The sequence below is a fragment of the Monodelphis domestica genome, chromosome 2 (assembly GCF_027887165.1).
Source record: "Monodelphis domestica isolate mMonDom1 chromosome 2, mMonDom1.pri, whole genome shotgun sequence".
NCBI lineage: Eukaryota > Metazoa > Chordata > Mammalia > Didelphimorphia > Didelphidae > Monodelphis > Monodelphis domestica.
Window position 1 is genome coordinate 490,131,637 of NC_077228.1, and position 16,121 is coordinate 490,147,757.

The 16,121-nt window shown below is 38.3% G+C and overlaps 1 long non-coding RNA gene across 4 annotated transcripts in view; it reads left to right on the forward strand.

The window, feature by feature from the left end:
- LOC103102278 (uncharacterized) overlaps positions 1 to 13,591 on the forward strand; it is a 39,922-nt gene extending 26,331 nt beyond the window's left edge. For 3 of the 4 annotated variants that reach the window (XR_463361.2, XR_008916783.1, XR_008916781.1), the window contains 2 exons: positions 4,164 to 5,360; positions 11,586 to 13,591. This is a non-coding gene — a long non-coding RNA (uncharacterized LOC103102278). Of the gene's footprint in view, positions 1 to 2,915; positions 5,361 to 11,585 lie in introns of all 4 variants that reach the window. The other variant, XR_008916782.1, reaches the window with a different exon arrangement.
- The last annotated feature ends 2,530 nt before the right edge of the window (positions 13,592 to 16,121 follow it).

A 16,121-nucleotide genomic window follows, 5' to 3' on the forward strand; every position in this document is an offset into this window, starting at 1 on the left:
TAATAAATGTTTATTTAATTTGAGGTGAATAGCAGCAGTGGATGAGATTTGAGGACAGGCTCCCCCATCCTGATATCCACTCCTGATATAATCTCTCTAGACTTCAGTTTCCTTATTTCTAAAAAAGAGATAATATCTGTACTAATCTACTTCCTATGGGTGTTGGGCAATTTGTCAACTGTTAAGTGCTATAAAATATTCAAGGAAGGATTCTTATTCTGGGATGGTTCCTTTCAGATTTTACTAAATGTTAAGGAAAAAGAAACAATGAATTGAGACACTAAAATATGAGTGATTCTCAAATCAGGCTTCATTTGCACCTTGTAAAAGGTAAGCCCCTTTCAGATTTGAATGGAGCGTTTTGAACCTTATAAACATTGAGTTGGTTCACATATATATTGTAAGGAAAGCAGAGAGGTGGCTCAGTGGATAGAGTACCTGCCTGGAATCAAGGAGATCTAAGTTCAAATCTGACCTCAGATACTTACTGCTGTGTGATTCTGGACAAGTCATTAATCTTTGTTTGCCTATGGTGAAGGAATGGCATACCTCTCCCTATTTTTTGCCAAGGACACCTCAGGAACAGGGTGGTCCATGGGTCAGAAAGTTGGAGATTAATTAACAACAAAGGACTATAGGCTTTGAGTAACAAATTTAAATAAGGTCAAGAAAGCATCTGAGTCAGAGACAATGTGCTTGCCCCAGGACATAGACTGTTTTTTTTTTTTTAATATATCCTTAATTAGTCAGTAAATTTCTTAAACTGGTTTCTAGAGGCTAGGCCAAAACTTGGTCCAGCAATCACCAAAAAGCTCTGGGAAAAGAATTGTCCAGTTGTTTAAACTCTAAAATTCTCCTATTGGTCTAAACAAGTATATGGTTGTTGTTCAATCTTTCCCAACTCTTTGTGACCCCTTTTGGGGTTTTCTTGGCAAAAATACTGGAGTGGTTTGTCATTTTCTTCTCCAGCTCATTTTATAGATGAGAAAACTGAAGCAAAGGTGGTGGGTGACTTGTCCAGGGTCACACAGCTAGTGTCTAAGGCCAGATTTGAACTTAGAAAGATGAGTCTTCCTGATACCATGTTTGGCATTTTTTCCAGTGTAGCTGCCCCACAGCCAGTGGGGAAAAGAAGAGAGGGAATTATAAGTTCATAACCAGAGTTTAATTCAATGTCTCCTTGACAGCTCAGTGGGTTTCCTGTACTTTTCATATGCAAATGAGATACATAAAGCCTCACATCCTTTATGACTTGCAAATGATCCTATCCAGCTTTTACATCCTTTACAAAGTACTAAATGATTCACTCAAAATCTGAAAGGAATTTAACCTTTATAAAGTGAAAATGCAGTCATATTTCATTGTCTCTGTTACTTGCCCCTGCAATCTACAAATTTGCCAAAATCTGAAAAGGCTTTATATTACATTAGTATTTTTTACATTAATATTATTATCTGAGTCAAAAATTGGCAACTTATTCCTAAAAACTTTATTGGAAAATTATTTTATTTGAATAGTGCTGGTATTGTGGGAGAGCTTTGAAGTTGTAAGATTAAAAATTAATATCCAAATGCTTCAAGTATTACATTCTTATAAATATTTATTAATTAATAACTAGAAGAAAAAGGAAAATGATAGCATTAGCAAAGAGAGAGTTGCCTGGACCAAAAAAAAGTGGGAAGAGAGCCAAGAGGAGAGTGGGGGAAGAAGGGTTAAAAAGGTAGGGTTACAGCAAACTTTTATGTACAATATGCAAGGATGCTACATGGACAAAGGGAAAAGGATTCTGGGAGATGAAGTCCGAGGGTTCAAGATTTCTAATTACACAAGGTAAAACCCTGGATCTGGACAGGCTACCCTTTGCAAGAATATAAGTCTCTAAATCTTGGCTTAAAAATTTAAAAAAAGAGAGGAAGTGGCTCAGTGGACTGAGAGCCAGGCCCAGAGATGGGAGGTGCTGGGTTCAAATCAGACCTCAGATACTTCCTAACTGTGAGACCCTGGGCAAGTCACTTAACTCCCATTGTCTAGCCCTTAACACTCTTCTGTCTTATAACCAATACTTAATATTGGTTCTAAGATGGAAAGTAAGTTTCTTTTTAAAAAAATAAAAAGAGAAATTTATTAATTTGGAATTCATATTGAGAGGCTGGGGTGACAATGTACAGGTGGAGTACTACCTCCTAGAGAAGATATGTTCTGGGCTTTATATACCCTTTTGAGAACAGAGTCTATATGACTAGAGAAAGGATGATGATGGCAAGTTATTGGGTTCCTGGAACCCGAGATGGGTTCCATTATAAAGCATCAGCTCCTCACTGTTATTCCTGTCTGGAGCTCTTCATTTTCCTTTGTTACCATTGTAAAGTCAATCAACTGTCCCTCTCATCCTCAGCCCCTATGTTTCACCTAGAAAAGTATTTAAGCTTCCCAACTTTAATGGCTCCTTGGAGTTGTCATCTAGTGCTGTGGCACTCCCAGGGATAATATCCCCAGAGTCCAGGGTGTAAAACCTGTAAAAGTTGTGGTGCCAGACTGAGTAAAGGGTCAAATATTGGACTTATCCCTACCTGATTAAATAGTGATTTTTCTGACTATTTTGGTAGTTCTGTGTTATTTCCAAGTTAACAATCCTCATACCAACCCTGGGATGTAAGTACTATTATTATCCCCATTTTATAGATGAGAAAATAGAGGTAAAAAGACATTAAGTGACTTGCTCAGGCCAACACTACTAGCTATTAAGTGTCTGAGGCCATTTGTATTCAGGTCTTTCTGACTGCAGACATTCTTCTCCCCTGTGCCACTAGTTGCTCCTATATTCAAATAAATATCCTATTCAAGTATTGAAAAGCTGTGGTAAGCAAGAAGGATTAGATTTGTTTTGATTGATGCACTCCTTACTTCACTCCCAGGCAAAACTAGGATCAATGTATTTGGAAGATACAGAGACAAAGATTTATGTCTCAACAAGCAGAACTATCAGAAATTAAACGGGCTGTCTTCAGAAGTATTGAGTTTCCTTTCATGAGAAGCCTTCAAGGGAAAGCCGAATGTTCATTTGTCAGGGGTAATGTCGAAGGGATCGATCATTTTATGGGACCTCTGAAGAGCCTAGAACTTCTGAGATTCGATGAATTCAATGAAAATTGAGTTTCAGCAAGACAGCAGCAGAGCTAAAATCTACCATCTTTGAGAATGAATTTGTGCTCTGGCAATTGTTCATGTTTTACAGACATTAGCCATTGACCATGCATTGAAGATACTCTAGACTTAACAAAGTATCTCCGAACCTGATTGGCATTCTGGGACCCCAATCGGCCAAGCCCAGTCCTTAAATTCCCTTTTCCTCATTTTTCACCCATTGTCACTGTCACTAGACAGTAGTGATCTTGCGCCTGATCCCTCTTTCCTATCTGTCACCACCCCCCAGACTAACAGAGCAGACATTCCAGATCTTATTTATGAAGGCAAAGAAGATGCACAAATTTGGAAATAATATAACAACACAATAAAGGGCTTATAAAAGTAATGTGCTCAGTCCTAGACTGTATGATGCCTTAGCTTTGTGTAATAAGAGCCTGGCATATAGAGAGAGGGCTTCAGTGTGCTTGGCTGACACAAATTTCTCACCTGAGGAGTCTGCTTCCAAGGGAGTTCTTACATGTTACATGGGAGCATGGACCAACATTTTGTAACTGCCTCATCAAAAAGCCACATGGGGAACTGAACCACAGGGTTTTCTGATTGACTGTAGAGACATTCCAAAAAGTCCATTAACCAGATTCTCATTCATTTTACTATTTCTTCATTTAACTGTTTCACTAATGCCATCCAATGAAAGATGATGCTTTAAGACCAATGTGCAATCCTGTGGAGAACCTTTGGTTTATGTTCTTCTTCATTCTAAGTGAAGCAGATGAACCCAGAGGCTCTGATCTTCTTGGGTTTAAGAGGTCAGGAAAATAAACAGGTAGGAATCTGGGAGTCAAGGTCCATGCTAAGTTTCACAGCCAACTAAATATCAATATCCCAGAGCAAGGAATGACCTTTGATGAGCACTATCTTGTATTAATATATCATGAAATAATAGAGAGGTTGCATTTGGAGAACCAAAAAAAAAAGTTCTTTCCCCCCTCATCTTTATTTCTTTTCATCTACAGCCCACCAAACACATATTCCGATGGTTCCAGAACATGGAGGGCCTTAGATTTCAGAAAAAGAAGTTTAGACCTTACTTGGTAGGCAAAGAAGGCAAAACCCAGAAGAGAGCATAGAGACCCTATGATCCGGTGTCTTCATTTTCAGATAAGTGTAAAGATTGGATCCTGATTATAACAATGAAGGTACTTAGCTCTTCCTTTATTGTGAAGATTAAATTGTAATCCCCTGTCTATTTTTAGATTTTAATACCCAAAAGTGTTAACTCAGTATTGTAAAATGTAAATTATATTTATACTAATAAGATATTATATTTTATGAGGTTTATTAAGGATTATTAGAAATCAAGGATATAAAATAAAAACCACATGCTCATGGCTGATTAACCCATTCAAAATCCCTGCACTTAGCTTACTTGCTACATCGTTGCAATGGAAGAGAAGAGAGCATGGTAGGCATTACTGCCAGTTAAATACCAATTGTGATCTCACCTACGTGGAGACTCAGGTGAGATTATGGGGAATTCTGGGAAATACCAAGGACTTCTGGGGATTGAAGTCTAGGGTTCAAAATCTCCCTTTTTACATTTCCCCCTGAGGCCCAAGGAAGACTAGTCTCTCCGATGGGTCTTTTAAACATACCAAATATGCAATTACAATAATTTGAGGATAAGAGGAAAAGAGAACAAAACCAATAATTGCCAGGTGCATTGACAAAAAGCCAGTTGGGGACAGTCCTCTTTGGCATAAGAGTATACATATAAAACATTTCCATTTTATCTACAAAAAGGTGTTAACTAATCACAAAAAGGTGTTAACTAACTACAAAAGGTGTGACACCCATTTCATACATTGAGTGGGCAGTCCTGGAGAGGAGCACCTGCTGTGATTGGTAGGTGTAAAATTTAGGGGAATTGACACAAGAGTAAAAGGTCTTTAAATAGAGGAAACAGAGACACAGGGAGATATAGATCAAAGGATCAATCACTTGGAGCTGGACTGGAGATCAGTGACTTGGGCTTGGAATGAAGAAGAGAGGCTGGAAGAGTCACTCAGAGTTGGAGTGAGGAGAGACACTTGAGGAGAGACTGGAAGACAGATCCTCAGACTTGGAGTGAAGACACTTGGCTGTGGAACTGGACCCCTGGAGGAGCTTGTGTAGGAGATCTCAAACTGCTTTCTTTTGAGATGATCACTGTGGTGAGTGTAAAGGCTGATTTAGTTCCTTGCCTTTCTGGAAGTGTGAACCTCCAAGAAAGGCCCATCATCTTGAGACTCCTTTCCCCTGACTGGTGCCTTAGAATTTCTACCTGGCTCAGAGAAGTTGAAGTGCTCTCTCTCTCTCTCTCTCTCTCTCTCTCTCTCTCTCTCTCTCTCTCTCTCTCTCTCTCTCTCTCTCTCTCTCTCTCTCTCCCCACCCCCTTTTCTCTCTTCCTTAATATCTTCCCTGTATTGTAAAATAAACTATCATCATTACATTTTAATTTAGTAATTAATTTTGGAATTTAGAAATTAAATCCCTGGCAACCACCAATTAAATATTAAGTCCAATAATAAATTTAACATAAGAAAACTGAAGCCCAAAGAGTTGTAGTGACTTCCCTTAGTGACATGGCTTATTAATTACTTTATTTGAAATAACCTTGAGGTATTGGTTAATAGAGAGATTAGATAGATACATAGATGGATACAGACAGCAGAGAGGTAGATAGATAGATAGATAGATAGATAGATAGATAGATAGATAGATAGATAGATAGATAGATAGATGGATGGATGGATAGATAGATAGATAGATAGATAGATAGATAGATAGATAGATAGATAGATAGATAGAATGATGGAACATTTATGAAGAGATTACTATGTAGTAGGTACTCTGCTAAACCAGAAGATACAAATACACTAAGCAAGATAATAGGGAAAAACAACACTTTAAGAAAAGAATAAAAGATGGAAAGTGGAGAGGGGACAGTATGATTGGCAGATAGAGAAGGCCCAGAGTGCAATGAGGAACTGGTTCTAGTCAAAATAAAGTGAAAGCTCACCTATAAAAACATCAGAATCCTGAGTGTTTCCAGGGACAAAGTCCAAGGTTTCTTTGGAGTAGATTTGGGGATGATGACAAGAGTGGAGACTTCATGGTATGGAGATGGTTAGGAAGTGAAGTGTGAAAATATTATTATTCCTGTTTTATAGAGGAGGAAAACGAGACAAAGAAGGTAAATGGGGGGCAACTGAGTGGCTCAGTGGATTGAGAGTCAGACCCAGAGATGGAAGGTTCTGAGTTCAAATTTGGCCTCAGACACTTCCTAGCTATGTGACCCTGGGCAAGTCATTTAACCCCCATTGCCTAGCCTGTATCACTCATCTGTCTTTGAAGCACTACCCAGTATTGATTCTAAGATGAAAGGTAAAAGTTTAAAAAATAAAGTTAAATGATTTGCTCCTACTCAGACATCTAGTTACTACTAGGGCTTAGTTTCAAGTCTTCTACTCTAAATCCTGAGCTCTATTTTCTATACCACAAATCTGGACCCCCTTAATGGGAAATTAATCATGGGGTCATGATTTCTTGTCTTCTAATAGTTGTAAACTATGTTAAAAGCTTCAGTTTTTTTTTTTTAATTTTCCACATTAATGCTCAAATTGTAAGTTCCTTAAGGGTAGGGTCTAGTCCAGAGCTGAAGAGGCACTTGTTGTAATTAGAGGTTATTTGCTAGGAATATTATTACAGTAGGCTGATTAATCCAATAATTATTTTAAAAAGCAACAACAACAACAACAAAAGACAACTACAACCTCATGGAGCTGGGAAGGTGGGGAGCCAACTTGACAGAAGAACCAATGAGGTTCACATTATTGAAGTTGCCCTAGTACCTCCTTCTTCCACCATTATTGCTTCCTCTCTCCTTTCACATTCAATCATTTATAAAGAAGCTCCTCCCATCACTCATCCCTCCCTGTCCATTTGGATGATTTGCATTTGTTATGGAACTAGGCATGCCCAATGGCCACAGACTGCAGAGTTTGATTACAAGTAGAACTCCACACTTCCTCCCTTCACTCCCCCCACCCCATGAGATTGCCATTATTTACATGAGAGCAATCAGAGCATTAATTAGAGCAATCAAAAGCATCAGCTGGAAACCTCCCTGCCCTACTTAAAAACAAGACACCCAAAGATTTTTAAGAATAAAGTTTCCTCCAACAATTTCTTAGCCCATTAGGTTTTTCACTGACTTTGTCCTCCCTTCAAAGTCAGCCTAATATGGAGACTGACACCTATGTGATGGGCAAATCCAGAAATTGGGGGTGGAAGTGGGGATGACTGGGACTTTTCCCCAAGGTGCTAAAGTTTGAGAATGTTGGCAGTACTCACAATCCTTCAACATTTTAAGAACAACAAAGCTTGGCACCTAGTTAGAAAGCATAATTAGTTAAAATGAGAAACTCTATGTTTTCTCCACCACCACCTCCCCCCAGCTCAAAATAGCCTTCCTAATATATACCTCTTGGTGTCCTAGAGTCTCTCTCTCTCTTCCTTCCCTCTACACAAGGGTGTCTCCCCCGCACTCCAACTTTGCTTAACATAGGGGCACCTGATGCATGGTTTAGGGCACAAAAATTCCTGATTATATCTCTGGTGGTGGCATTCGATAACCCAAGGGCAGTTTGAGTTGTCCTTCCTCATGAGATAATGGAAGAAGGACAGGAAGCCACTTTCCTTCTGGCATGATAAAGCAGCTACTGAATCAGTAGAAAGGTACTCAACCACTGCAGCTGGGATGCCACTGATCACTCAATGATGCCATCTACCCATTCTCCTGATATCCATTCCTTCCCCACCACTGTACCCTGTCCTTCTCATGCTCATCCTTTCTTTGTCATCTAATTTTGCCTTTGTCCTTTTGTCAGAATTCTTTCATGTTGACTTGCCTGCTGACCTGATGCTAGACTGTACCATGATCCAGACTCATCTCTGACCTTTCCATTGATTGCCTTTCTGCACATTGAAATTCCTTTCCAGTCTTTCAGAATCACAGAATCTCAGAGAAGCGAGAGACCCTAGAGATTCAACAGTGCAAGCCAGGTCTACACAAGCTCCTCTTTACCATCCTGAATAAATGATCCTTAAGGCCTTTGCTTAATGCCTCATAAAAAACTAAAGCACATTCCCTTCTGTGGTGGCCCATTTCACTTCTGGATAGCTTTTATTAGAAGGTTTTTCTCTACATGGATCCTAAACCAACATCTTTGTAACTTTTACACGTGTTTTCCAGTGTGCTTCCCATCCCAGCTTGCCAAGAATGAAAGCCAACATTGATGACTTTACCATGCTTCTCCTCCCTTCTTGAAGGAGTGTTGGAGACCCAGAGATTTGAAATAGGAGTACCACAGCTGGCAGCCCAGCTCTTCTCCTCACTCAGTGTAACCTTGGGGAAGCCACTTGACCTCCCCAGGACTCTGTTTCCTCATCTATCAAAAAAAGTGGGGCTTAGTAGATGATCTCTGAAGTCCCTCTCTGTTCTAAATTTATGGTCCCATGATAGAATTCCCTTTTATTGAGTCAGAAGCTGTTTTCTCCATTAAGCAAGTATAGGCCCATTCTGGGAGACATGGATCTGGATTAGATGCCTTTATAACATTTTTGGGCTTAGCTGAACTTTGTAACCCTGGTGAACTCTTTCCGTGATGACATTTTAATCCTCTCACATACCCTCTTAGCCTTTTGGAAGGCCCAAGATCAGAGGGCTAGTTCAATGTACATGTGAAGAATGTTTAGTTAGCTTTAACAAACAGGTGTTGATAAGATAGTGATTGGCACTAAACAGTTCAAAATAAAGCAGATACAAAAAAAAAAAGAAGAAGAAGAAGACAAGGAATCCAATTGTATTGCAACATAGCCTGAGCTCTGGGTTTTCTCTTGTTGGTGTTAACAGCCAAGGCAGAAGTAATGCAGCTATTAAGTCCAAATCTCTTGTGGAGTATGTGGGATTGGCAGCAAAGGGAAATCATCTTTTGATTTATAATCTGTAAATTTTAAATGCTCTTGACAGTTCAGAATGCTTCTAAGATTGATAGATAACACATACAGTAGGTCATGCAGGGAGCCTTGGTTTAGGTTGGTCAATTCAATTTATCAATTCAATTTAATTCAATGAGCATTTGTTAATCACACACCATGGGATGAATAAATCATCCTGGGATTACAAAGAGGAAAAAGATATCATGTCTGACCCCTTACATTCTTCTGGGGGTGGAGAGGATTAAAAATCAGACACAGAAAAGTCAATATAACTAACTTCACAATGACCCTCACTACTACTATGACTACGACTATGACTAAGACTATGACTCCTTCTATTCATAGTAATAAATATCATTTATATAGAGCTTTAAGATTGCAAAGCACTTTGTGTATACGAAATATTCCAAAAGCTTTAATAGTTTAAAATGTATTAAGACTTTCAAGACACCCTGAATATTATATGTTATTCTCACCATAACTCTGGGAGATGGATGCAATTATCACTCCCACTTTACAGCTGAGAAAATTGAGGCTAGTGAGTGTTTAATGCAGGATTCAAACTCAGATTTGCTTGACCCCTAATCCAGCACTCATTGCACCATGGATATCCAAAGTAATTTCAGGAGGCGAGAGAAGACTAACAATTTGGAAGCATAGAACATCAGTTCTCAGTATGAATTCTACAATAACTATCTCCTTCCTGTCTCTTGGCTAACTGGGGCTTAAGAAGCTGTTCTTGATTCTTTCCCCACTCTCCTTTTTCCTGGACTTCATCATCTTTAGAAACTCATCATTTTGCAAGATGAAATGAACTCAGATCATTTCCCACTCCAGCTATGTGACTTCATCATGCTCCTTTATAGGGTATCCCCTCCTCCTTTTCAGCTTCTTTTTATGTGTTGTTTCCCCTATTGGACTACAAGCTCCATAAAGATAGGGATTGTCCCAAGTCTTTCTTTTTTATCCCCAGCACTTAGCACAGTGCCTGCCACCAAGAGAAAAGAAGCAGCTTCCCACAGGTTATGAATGGCTTATATGGAATTCAAACCTAGGTCTCCTGAATCCAAATTCGGTGCCCTTTCTATTGCCCCAATCTGACATTCTTGCCTCTGAGATAATCTCCTAAAGAAAATGCCAAGGTTTTATATCCTTAGGAGAGGTCACTGACCTAACAAATCTCTAAACAAGGAATTTGTTTTCAACAGTTAGCAGTTCAGGGTAATACTTCAAACAAGATCTGATTCATCATCTGGCCTGGGTGAGATATGACCAGATCTCAAAGTCTACAATCTCTGAACATGGCGTCCTTCCTGTCCCCAAACCATCCAAGTCTTCAATTCCAGGGCACATTTGTAGAAATAATTTTGACTTTTCACCACTTTTTGGTTCCCCTCCCAACCCTGCCCTTTAGCCCATTCTTGGGCAGGCTGGTTGCCAATCCCAGTTAACTCCGCATGAAGACAGAATCACTGAACCACACGTGAAGGACTTTCAGAACTGCATTTATAGCAGTGTGTTCTTTTCAGGAATTCACTTTGGCAAGTTCCCACATTTATTATATTCTAGTTGAGGAGACGTAGTTCTAATCTGTCCTTAAAGTAGCACCAGTTAAAGGGACCTCCTTACATCACCATCGTAATTAGATTTTGTAATAATAGGAGTAGCTTGCATTAATTTATAGTAGTACCTAGCACATACTTAAATGCTCTATTCTTCTATCTATTCATCTATCTATCATCCATCTACCTCTACATCTACCTTTATATCTATCAGTCTCTATAATCTAACAATTCTCTACATCTATCAATCTATCTCTGCCTCTACCTCTATCATCTATCAATCATCTATATTATCTGTCTGTATCTTTATTAAATATTTATATAATTTGTTTGTCTCTATTATCTATCATATCTCTCTCATTTCCTCATAAGCCTACAAAATAAGGTGGCTAAGTAGAACAGAGGATAGAGAACTGGCCTTGGAGTCAGGCAGACCTGAGTTCAACTCTAATTTCAGATACTTCCTAGTTGTGTGATCCCAGACTTATAGCTTTCTGTCTGCCTCAGTTTCTTCATCTGTAAAATAGGAATAATAATAACATTTACCTCCCAGGGTTACTGTGAGGATCAAATAAAATAATAATTGTCATGCATTTAGCACAGTGCCTGGCATTTAGTAGGTATTCTATAATTGCTTGTTATTATCTGGGTGCAGAGTCAGGAAGATCTGGGTTTGAATTCCACTTTTGACACTTAATAGCTTTGTGACCTTGGGTAAGTCAGTGAGTCTTTTCTAAATGTCATTAAGTCTTATTTTCTTCATAGGAACACACAATAATAACTAGAAAGAATCATATAAATCATCTATAATCTATCTACCTTTCCATTTTACAGATGAAAAATCAGAAGCCCTGCAAAATGACACAAAAATTTCAGAAGACTTTAATGCCTTTCTCTCAGAGCTAGGTAAATGTAACAGAAAGATGAAAAGAAAACATGGAACTGAACAACTGTTGTTTAAATTATATTCAAAAGACTAATGGCATGTTCTGAATGTGAATATTAAAGAAAATACATATTTCTAATCACCACGTGTTACCTCCACAAAAACTGAAGATTTGTAAAAAACAAACAGAAAGTTTAAATATATTCTTTATAATTTAGAATGCAATAAAGATAATACTAGAGACACAAGTAAATGACACAAATGTAAATAAAGATTTAACAATGGTTTCCTAAAGTGGGTTATGGGAAAAATCACATAAATAATAAGTAATTCCATGATTCGAGGTGATAATGATAAGATAATACCCTAAATTGCTGGGATACGATTAAAACAATGCTGAGAAGAGAAATTATATATGTTGTTTTTATAATATTTGATTCAACATATGTTAACAAAATAGAAAAGAGACAATTAGTGAATTGAGTATGTCAATTTAAGCTTAGAAAATCAACAAAAGGGGGAAACTAGGTGGCACAGTAGTTGGAGAGCCGGTCCTGGTGTCAGGAGGAGCTGGGGTCAAATATGATTTCAGACACTTCCCAGCTGTGTGACCCTGGGCAAGTCACTTAATCCTGTTTGTCTACCGTTGGCCCTTCTGTCTTAGAGTTATTACTAAAATAGAAAGTAAGAGTTGTTTTTTTTTTCCTAAAGAAAAGAAAAACATTAAAGATATAAAAGCTGCCCAAAATGTAACAAAATTAGTCCTATTTGCAGACAACATGAGGTTTACTTACAAAACTCTTAAGAAACAGCAGGAAAACTAAATGAAAATTCAACTTCAATAAAGTAGCCAAACACAAAATCAATGCACATAATCACTATCATTTCTGTGACAAAAATTGTAATTTATATATGATAACAAAAAACCCAAGAGGAAATAATAGCAAGGGAAATCTCAATTTTAAAAGAGCACAAAATGAATTAAAAATCTGAGAATCAATCCACTAGAATACACTCATGATATATAGTTACAGTGTTACATACTTTTCCAAGAAATAAGGAATGACAAAGAATGAGAGATATTTATTGTTTAGGATTGAATTGATCCAATAAAATTAAAAATAATTATGGCATCTAAGTTGATTTACATCATGAGGATTTAAATCATAAGGATTACTTTACAACATAAGGATTACTCTGCATTTTACTGAACAAAAAAAGCCTAGGAGAGACAAAAAATTCCTTGCAGGAAAACTAAGTTATATAGTCAGAGTAAGACCACCAGGAATGGCCCCCCAAGCCCTCTTCTCTGTCAAATATCAATTGACCTTCAATTTCCTTCCCTTCATTAAAATGAATCAGCACCAGTGCCTATGGCTAGCCTCCTCTTTCCTTCCCCTAATGTCTTATCTAGCTAATATAGATAAGTACCCTATAAAAACCACCAGACTTTATTGATTTAAGAGTGGGTCCTCCCTTCAAGATCCCAATGAGATTTCCAGTTCTATCCAGGGGCCCAAGGGTCTTAACTTGTTTCTATCATTCTCCCAGCCTTTCATTTGGTCACAATCTTTTCTCAGTAAAGCTGATTTGCTTTATTGTCATGTGACTATCATGTGCTGTTCCTTGGTGTTTGGAATCTCCCTAAATCAGTGTTAAGATACAGTTATATGTATAGAGTGAGGTAAAATAATAAAATTCACTTGGAGGAATAAAAGCTCTTTTTTTTAATTCTCTGACTTGTTAAGCTCCAATCCTAGCACTATTGGGGAAATTGCTTAAAGCTTAGGTTTGCTAATGCCTAGGGTCTCCCCATAGGATGTAATAGAAAGTATTCAATATATCATATGAATCATAGATGTAAAAGCTATTTATTTCTTCTACACAAGAGGTGATTAACAAATATGAGATCCATGAACATTGTATTAACAGGAAGACTTGAGGAAGGAAAGAAGGAAAGAAAGGAGGGAGGGAGGGAGGGAAAGGGGGGGAAGGAGAAAGGAAGGAAAGGAGGAAGGAAGGAAGGAAAGAAGGAAGGAAGGAAGCATTTATTAACCACCTAAGCACTTTACTCTAAGAGGGGAAATTATGAGACAGGCCATAAATTAATAATTTTATTAAATCAAAAGAAGTAGGAGAAAAAGATGGAAAATAGGCCAGAGAGATACATAGGTTACTTTTCTTGCTGTTCCATTTAGGGCCCCCTAGCTATGCTCACAGGGAAGTCCAGCCAGCAACAGACTTGTAAAAGAGAGTGAAATTCACTCATCTCAGTTTATCAAACTTTCCTTCCATCCCCTCCCCCCCCCGCCCCCACTAACTTTCACACATCATATCTTGGGATCCAACCATGGCTTTCTATTTTGCCTGGGCTTCCCAGAGGGGCAGTCCAGTGGGCAGTGCATGGGACATCCACCCTGCCCCCTATCTCATGATCTCTTGACTCTATTGCTGCCTTTTTCCAGCTGCCATTCTATCCTCTTGATCAAATACACTCAATGATTTTCTTCAGACATATTATCTCATTTGATCTTCACAACTCTCAGAGGTAGTTGCTATATGCCATTTTGCAGTTAAGGAAACTGAAGCAGTGCACTGCCCAACTGTGCTAACGCCTCTTTTAGTTGATGGGTCATTCTCTAAAAACCAATCAAAATAACACAATATAGTGTGTGTGTGTGTGTGAATATGTGTGTGTGTGTGTGTGTGTGTGTGTGTGTGAGTTGATGGAACTGGGCTGAAATGGATATGATTCTACTACATGGCAAAACAGGGCAAGGAGAAGAAAGTGAATGTTATCTTTATGCTCCAATAGGCTTTAGAAGGGTCATCCATTTTCCTAATAAAAAAGTGGAACATGTTTTGTAAGCTGAGCAGGACTAAAGCAAAAGGGATTTGTGTTTTTGTTTTCCAATCTGGCTAGTGAGCTGACTAATGTCAGCTGCTTGGATGAACGAGCCTTCAAAAATAAATTGGACATAAATTATGGATTCAGGGACAGGTGCTAATCTAACTGCACCTTCCTCTAATTGATGCTAGCATTTTGCTTCACTGCAGGTAGGGTTAGGTCTTTGTGTTGTAGCCAGAATGACTAAATAGGATCCATTGTCAATCATTAATTAGTCTCAAAGGATAGTGACAAAGGACAACTAACAGCCAGTAAGGCTTTGAGGATATTAAAGTATCCTGAGGAATACATTTCCAAATAAAACTAATTGCAAGATTATCTTGGCATATGCCTGGCATATAGTAGCTGGTTAATAAATGCTTATTGACTGATTGATATCATTATCCCTTATACTTTAGGAATAGTTTATTAATACCCCCAACCAGTCCTGACTAAAATGGAAAAATAAACTGGTGCCTAATGAGATAATCTATGATAGGGAAGAAAGAGCACTGAACCTGAAATAATAAAAGGTCTGGGTTCAAATCCCACTTCCTATGGTGGGGAAAAATAAGGACACTGATACATTGTTGGTGGAGTTCTGAGCTAATCCAACCATTCTGAAGAACAATTTGGAACTATGCCCAAACAAAGCCCAAAGGCCTCTAAAACTATATACATATACATATACATACATACATACATACATATATATATATATATATATATATATATATATCTTTTGATCCAGTGTGAAGAGTGAATCAAACTCTCTATCAATCAGCAACTTTGAAGTCAATCAATCAAAAACTTAAGCACTCCTACTTAGTACCTTACCAGTCACTAGGTATGAGAGTTCACAAGTCACTTGCTAGAGTGGTGGCAACTCCAGAGGCCACTTCCCTCCCCTTTTCCTCAGTGCTAGGCAAATTGAAAGACTGATTCATTCCCATAAAGTGGGGAAGGGACACAAAGTGATATGGGAAAAGGATTATAAAAAGTCCTGAACTTCCTGTTCAGGGAACTTCTCCTTGAGACTTCTCCCTTGGAGTTCTTCTTTAGAGTATCTGCTCCCTGGATCTTCTCTTTTGGACTTCTTCTTTGGAGGGTGGCTCCTTGGGGCTTTTGGACTTTGCCTTAGACTTGGAGCTTTGGGCATTTCAACTGGAGTTTTCAGTTTCAGGACTTTAACTTTCAGCTTTAGAGCTTCTTGGAGTCAGGGACTTTCTTGTTGGGTTCACTGCTCCTCAGTGAACTTAGCTCATGAGGGTTTTCTGCATTGGGATCTTGTCTGGATCTTGCTGGGCTTCCTGGTGAGTGACTAGGATTCCCATGTGGAGATTGGAACTCTGCCAGGGAGTGAGCTTCATTTCACCAGATCAGCATTTAGGGGAGGCAAGGCAGTCTCCTTACCTTTTTCCCGTCGACATTTCCCTCTTTTTACTAATATTCCAATTAAACAAAATTGTTAAAAACCGCTAACAGTTTTCCTGATTTAAGGGATAATAATTGGCAACCACTTTTTTTATAACTCTATTATTCAGTCAAAACACCAATTTAACCATTATACTAGTAATTCCACTACTAGGTTTGTATC